Consider the following 7443-nt stretch of genomic DNA (forward strand, 5'->3'; position numbering starts at 1 on the left):
ATTCCCTCTCGAGATCAACTTGCCGATGTCTTCACTAAACCGCTTCCTGTTGCATCCTTTACTGCTTTTCGATTCAAGCTTCGGGTTGATCCCCCACCCTCAGCTTGAGGGGGCATATTATAGAATAGGATTCTAATATAGGATGTTGTAATCATTACAGTTACTCATGTATCTATCAGAATAGGATTCTAATATAGGATGTTGTAATCATTACAGTTACTGCAGTGTTCTACTGCCTCTATATAAATAGGAAGGTTGGCTAAGGCACAACCCAACACATTCTATTATTCTCAACACATTCTAATATAACAAAGTTCTGTTTAGGTGTCATGTTGTTCATACCAGACTGGACAAATTACTTCGGAAAACTCATGGATATTTGAAGACCGAAACTCTTGAATTGAATCCCTTTTTCGTTGAAATTCTTGAACTATCTTGATTGTTTGTTATTGGTCAAGCCGTTGGAGATTGAAGATTGAATATCAGTGTTTATAAATTGTCATTTCAGACCTCTTAATGCATTGAAGAGTTGATGTGTGGTAGTTGCAGCTGAAGAATATACGGACCAAATTAATAAATCTTTTTCGTAAAAATTAATTGGTCTCGTTGATTATTTGGTGCTGAAACAGTCTTTGAGAGTACTGACGTACTCCGAATTGATGCGAGGCTGGAACCTGTCAGTTTCGTCGAGAGTCAACCAACGAAACTAGAATTAATAAGTTTGTTGTTGGACGCAACATAAGGACTTGACAAAATTGAAAGACTACATTTTGGAAGACTTTCATGGATATTTGGCGATTTTCATTGAATTGATGGGTGGGTTAGAGACAGAAACTCTTGAATTTAACCCTTTTTTCGATGAAATCAATATTGGGAGGTTTCTTTTGTATTGGTCAAGCAGTAGGATATTGAAGAAAACTAATTTAGGCTTCACAAATCAGTAGAACATGGAGATATTAAAATTAGAATCCACTGCATCGGTCCACTTTCTGGGATACAACTTTTTTATTTATTTGATTTTTTATTCTTGAAGTGTTTTTTTATCAACGAAAAAATCATTTTTGCTCTTAATTTTATGATTTTTTTTGCAGTTTTAAGTGCATCAAATTTCGTTTTCTTTTTCTGCTTCATAGGGATTATCAATATCAAAAACAGAATTAATCTTCAAAAGTGTAGTGTCATTTGCCTTGTAAAGCAATTGTAATGGATAATGGCATAACCTTTGTTGCACTGCGCTTGCCAATCTCTTAAGGTATCTCATGTATCTAATATTAATTATTTTATCATTTTTGGCTAATAAAAATATTTATTCCTCATTAAATAACTACTATCTTGCACCATACCTAACTAGTAATTCTCTGAAAATAAACTTCCTTTTAGATTATAAATGATTGATTAATTTCCCTCCTATATATATGATATATGTCAAAAAATAAATTTGTTTGCTATCGCAAATAATATACTATATATGATGATCACTAGGGAAGGCAAACCCCATGTACAACGTACAATATTTAGATTTGTGATAAAAATCTAAAAAGAAAGAACAAAACCTGGTACATACAAAAAAGAAAGCAACAACTGTAGTGACAAACTAGTAGTTTAGCTATCTAAATCACATTGGAGTTTGCGGTCCTCTTTGTTTAGAGGGCTTTGGAGGCGGTGGTGGTGACGGCAACGTCGCTTTTATTGACAATCTCTTCAACTTGTGACTGGGAAAATTACTTGAAGGAACATCGTTTGATGCCCGCCCCGGAACATGCATGGAGGAGAAAAACAGGGCGCAAATTAACATGAACCTCAGGAAGCATGAAAGAAATGGAGCCATCGCTGCAACCACTTGAAGTATGAAAGAACCCCAGGAAGTATGACTTCAATTCATCGACATATCCATCATTTATATAGGCTTTCATATTAGTTTTCAACCCTTTGATTGTGTCTGCGTCCATAATTTATAGTCAACTTATTCCCGTTCGTAAGCATGAATGCATAAAAAAATATGCTGACAGAAAATTGATATATTCAGCATTTTACACGACATAACTTTTTATATTGTCAATATTTCTAATTAATAGCTTTGAAATTGTCAAAGTTTTCCAGTCCATACGAGGAGACATCAACCTTCAAGGGGAGAATTTAAGCGTTTTTGATATGAGTAAAGGTGTTTTATTTCTTGCGGTCAAAGAGAGGTTGTCTCGATAATTTTTTTTTGTTTAATTTCTCCCTTTTTTTTTTAATTTCTGTGTCCAATTACTCTTTTATTAGTTCTTAATTTCTTAATTCTTTGTCAACATTGACGTCTTCGTTTTTGTTTTTTTTTTAATACCACCTTTTCACCAAGATAGTGTTCTTTAGGAAATTTCTCTCCAAATGTAATCCACCAAACATATAACAGCCTAATTTTGGCTCACCATTATTTTCAAATCTGAATCTCGACAATCAGCCTAATTAGCTAGGAACAAGTTTCAAATTGTCCAAATCAAATTTTAGATAGACCACTTCAATTTGATCATATTTGCTCAGTGTCATAACCTAATTTTTGATCCTTTTATTTTAATTTTATTTACTAAAACTGATAAAAAAAAAATTGATAAATAATAATAATAATAATTAAATAAACATGTAAAAATAAAATAAATGAAGAATGAATTAAAATTTGGATTAAGGGCAACATGATTGGAAGTTTAAAGATTTAATTAAATTTTTTACTAGTTAGTTAATCAAGTTAAGGGTTTAATTGGAGAATTGATAAATTTTGAGACTTAATTAAGCTTGGAATTAATTTAATTAATCCAAATTTCATAACCCAATTTTTGACCTTTTTATTTTAATTATTTTATTTTCTAAAAATTGATGAAATACAAGTAAAAATAAAATAAATGAAAAATAAATTAAAATTTGGGTTAAGGGCAACATGATTGGAAGTTTAAAGATTTAATTAAACTCTCGACTAGTTTAATTAATTAAATCAAGGGCTTAATTGGAAAATTGATTTAATTAAAATTTAGATTATTTTAATTAATGAAATCAAGAGTTTAATTGAAAAATTAATGAGTTTGAGGACTTAATTAAACTTTGATTTAATTAATTAAAGAAATCAGGGGTGTAATTAAAGAAATACCAAAGTTTGGAGTTGATTCAAGGAAAAATTGCTAGAAAATTAAAGTTCAAGGACCAACTTGAATAGTCCAAAAACCCAAGATTGTTGTGTAAATGGCGCTATAACTCAAGGATTCAATTGAATTTAATCCAAGGGCACAATTAGAAATCAATTATTTCTGATTAGGATCCCAATTGTTAAGTTTAAACTATTTAGGGACCAAATTGAAAAATAGTCATGCCCAAGGACACAACGACGCTATTTTGGAAGTATTGTTCATCGTCTCTTACGTTTGCGCGGATGAAGCCGGTTCAACAGGGAAATCTGCAACAATTCAATCCGATCAAGGGCCGCATCTCCTGCCCATTATCCCCAGGTTGCTATTTTCAGAGCTAGGAGTTTAATTGCAGAGAGGTGGCACTCTGTTTTTTCGAGAAAAAAAAAAAAACAGAAATGAACATGCCTCACGATCGTGAGGCACGAAGCCATTCTCTGGCTTTATATAAAAGCCAGAGAAGGCCATAAGAGAAGGGGGGAGGGCCTCAGCAACAAAAGGGGAGCTGATGAAAAAAATCAACCCAGAAACCAGAGCAAAGACAGGAGGAAGAACACTAGAAACCAAGGTTGTCAATTCCGTTTCGATAGGTGTTTCATTTTTTCAATTGAAATGGAATGTTTCAGTTTCGGAGTGTTTTGGTGTGCCGTTTCGGGGTTGTACTGTTATATATATATATATATATATATATAAAATTCAAATTCAAGATAAATTAATTATAAATAATGCAATACAAACACAATGCCAAACAAATATAATTTTAAATTTTAAAATATTTCTAAATAGTCAAGATTAAATAGATCTTTAACTTAAAGTAATTCAACTTAAACAAAATATCAAAATATTATAAAAGTAAAATGTTTTAACAAAAATATTTTAAATATAAAGCTAGGTCAATGTTATGTTTTGCTCAAATTCCTACAAAATATAAACATGAAAAAAAAACATGAATATAAACCATATATATTAGTGATAAATCTAATTTAAAAAAATTAATATTATTGTTAATGAAAATAGTAATAATAATTTTTAATAATATTATTAATATCATTGTTATTGAAAATAGTAATGAAAAAGAGTTTTTTTTAATAATCGAGTGGTTTAATTAATGAAATTGAGCAAGGTTCAATTTGATTCAATGACTTTTTAAGAGTGGAACGGAACATGTGAAATGAAACCGGAACGTTTCAAGCGGAATTTAGCCGAAAAATCCGGAACGGACCAAGATTTAAAATGAGATAAAATTTGTTCCGTTTTGTTCCGTTTTTTAAATTGGTATGGAATGTTTCGGCCATTCCGGACGGAACAGAACAAAATTGACAACCTTGCTAGAAACAGAGAAGGAGTGGAAGACGAATAACACAGGGGATTGAAACAAGAAAAAACAGGGGGCAGAGCTGGAACCGAAACAACAAAACTGGGGAAAGAATCGGCAAATCACAGAGCCGAACAAAGACTAAAACCTGGGGAACTAGAGAGAGGGAGAGACTGGGAACGAATAAACAAACTAGAGACAGAGAGAACAAGAACATAGACACACAGAAGAACAGAGACGGAGAGAAACAGAACCAGGAGAAACAGAGAAACAGAGAAACAAAGAACGATCAGAAAGAAAGAAAGTGAAAAGGGAAACATAAGGTTATTGTCCAGCCAGCGCGCCTTCACCATCATCATCATCTTCATCCCTTTCGTTTCCTGTACCGATGTAAGCCCCGCTTCCTTTGCATTTCGGATCATGTCAACGACGACTCCTTAAACAAAGAATATTTCCATTAAAAACAGGATGTCAAAAATCAATTTTTTTCAAAGATTTAATAATAATTTTTAAAGCCATTACGATATCTGGTGCGACAATTGTCATTAACATTTTTTTGTCAATTTATTAGTTCATATATTTTAAGATTTATTTTTTTTTCTTAAATAACTTATTTATTTTTTCTTGATTAAGAGAATCATGATATAGTGAAAATGTACTTGTAACATTGTTTTATTTTTCTATTATATTAAAAATTAAAATTCTATTTTTTTTTTATTAACTCATATGATGCTAGCTTAGCTTTATTTTATTATATGTAATCATCAATTTTTTTATTTACATTTATATTTTTTACTTGAAATATAAAAATATGTTAACGACTTCTACATATTTATTTTTTTGTATTAGAAAACAAATTATCTGACATGCAGCTAGGCGAGTTAAATAAATATGTTAATATATATTTTTTTGTATTTATTTTTACACATAGTTCTTAATTAATTTTATTTAATTAAATGCATATATAATTTTTTAATTAATGATTAGGGATTTTCTCTTTTGTTAAAAGACGTGTTAAAAAAGCTTGTATATTCTTTATGTTTTATCAAAAATACTTTTATCTATATGAGTAAAATACAAATCAAAATTTTATTCATTTGCTATTTTTCCTCAAAAACAAAATCTCGGTAATTTTATCCATTTGCGAAAGCAATAACGAGTATGTGTGTGTATATATATATGCACAAGTTATCTCATTAAATTCAAAATTTAAATAGAAAAACAAAATTTCATGCTAAACTCACAATTATATTAATAGCAAGAGATTAACATTGTCATTATTCTTTTGTGACAAAATAACAATCCAAAACGGACTTGCGTGAATCACAGGCAGCAGGACAACGCATGTGAACATATTAACGGCACGTCTGACAATACAATGCCATCAATGGTGGTGGCGGTGGAAATATAATGGGTTCGTGATGAATTTGTGTGTTGGGTTTTGGAGAAGACGGTTTCGGCGTCCCAACTCTTCTAGATTCTGGCTTCACCTTCACTTCAGCAGTGACATGCTCAGTGGAAGCTATTTTAACAGTGCCTGACTCGCGATCACTGCTGTCAAGAGCAAGCATGATGTTGATGCCTTTGCTTGGATGATATATTTGCAACATCACAGCAAGAATTATAATTATAAGAAGGAGAAGAAGAAGAGATTGTTGATGGTTATATGAGTTTAAATTTTAATACCTCTCATCTTTCCCAGTGGGTATGCTGCCTTCAGTTTATGCGGAAACTTCCGGTGGGTATACTCAGCCGTGTCATAGGCCTGAACCATGCAGATAGGTGGAGGAGTTAGTACTATGAGTCCATGAAGCAACATGAACACGATCGAGTTTGAAATTTTACTCATTTGGGAATCGATGTAGAGATGTTATGTGTATGTGAAGTGCTCTATGTTTTTATGCTGTCTTGGTATGTGAACTAATTATGCATCAAATAGCTAGGAAGGCTAAAGCAAACCGTGTCTTGGTAGTTGATGGCTGCAAAATTTCAACCTTGCTGGCGACACGCGGCACGAAGTTTCCTACAAAAGATGATTGAAGTTAATTTTGGTCCTCCAACTTTCCAATTTCAACTCTTATGGTTTCCATATTTTCTCCAAATGGGGAATTCATTTTCTTTGGCGATGATGAGAAGTATTATTCTTTTTGTTCTTTATTTCTTGGAAACAAAAATCCCAATCCATAACAAAGAAAAACTTATTGGTATAAGAAAGAATAATTATATCAAAAACATTTATATCAACTTAAAAATTAAAATTGTCGCTCTATTAAATTAGAAAACACTGTTTTTCATCTAAAACTTGTGTGTTTCTTTAATAATAAAATGAATTTTGTTCATCAGTTTTTTATAATATAATCAAATATGAAAAAAGATTTCCAACAAACAATCGAGAACTAAATTTAAAGGCATAGGATCAATTTATTTTTATGTTTATTTTATAGCTATGTTTTTGCTAAGATTATAGAAAATTAATCATTATTTTTATTTATTTTTGGGTTTTCGAGAAACATATATTTCAAATTATATTACTCTTATTATTTAAATTTTATTATTATTTATTATAATTTCTTGTGAAAAATTCCTATTTAATGAATTTCTAATTAAGTGACAGTAGAATAATTTTAAATATATTTTCATAAAAAAAGGTTAAGAACAAGTTTAAAATAATTTTTCCCAAATTTTTGAAAAATAATTGATTTAAAAAACAATTGCTTAATAATTAAAAAGAAGAAGTAAATAGGAAAAGCAAAATGTGTTTGGTCGGACCAAACATGAATGGCCTCGGGAAAAAAAAAAGAGAAAAGAGTGAATTGATTTTGGTTCATCTAAACTTCAATTGTACTTCATTTGAAAAACTAAGTTTTATAAGCAGTTTTATATCAAAGAACTATCCTAATCTCTTAAATAAAAGTTTTTTGAATTTAAAATTTATATATACTCAAGTTATTTTAAATAAAAATAATAAAATTT

At 30.4% G+C, this 7443-nt stretch overlaps 1 long non-coding RNA gene across 1 annotated transcript; it reads right to left on the reverse strand.

Annotated features, from left to right (window-relative positions):
* Window positions 1-5697: 5697 nt before the first annotated feature.
* On the reverse strand, window positions 5698-6436 carry LOC118047014 (uncharacterized). The gene is made up of 2 exons (XR_012168739.1): window positions 6157-6436; window positions 5698-6052 (listed from the first exon to the last, which is right to left on the reverse strand). It is a non-coding gene; the product is annotated as an uncharacterized lncRNA (long non-coding RNA).
* Between the last annotated feature and the right edge of the window lie 1007 nt (window positions 6437-7443).

This window comes from Populus alba, chromosome 19 (assembly GCF_005239225.2).
Source record: "Populus alba chromosome 19, ASM523922v2, whole genome shotgun sequence".
Classification (NCBI taxonomy): Eukaryota; Viridiplantae; Streptophyta; class Magnoliopsida; order Malpighiales; family Salicaceae; genus Populus; species Populus alba.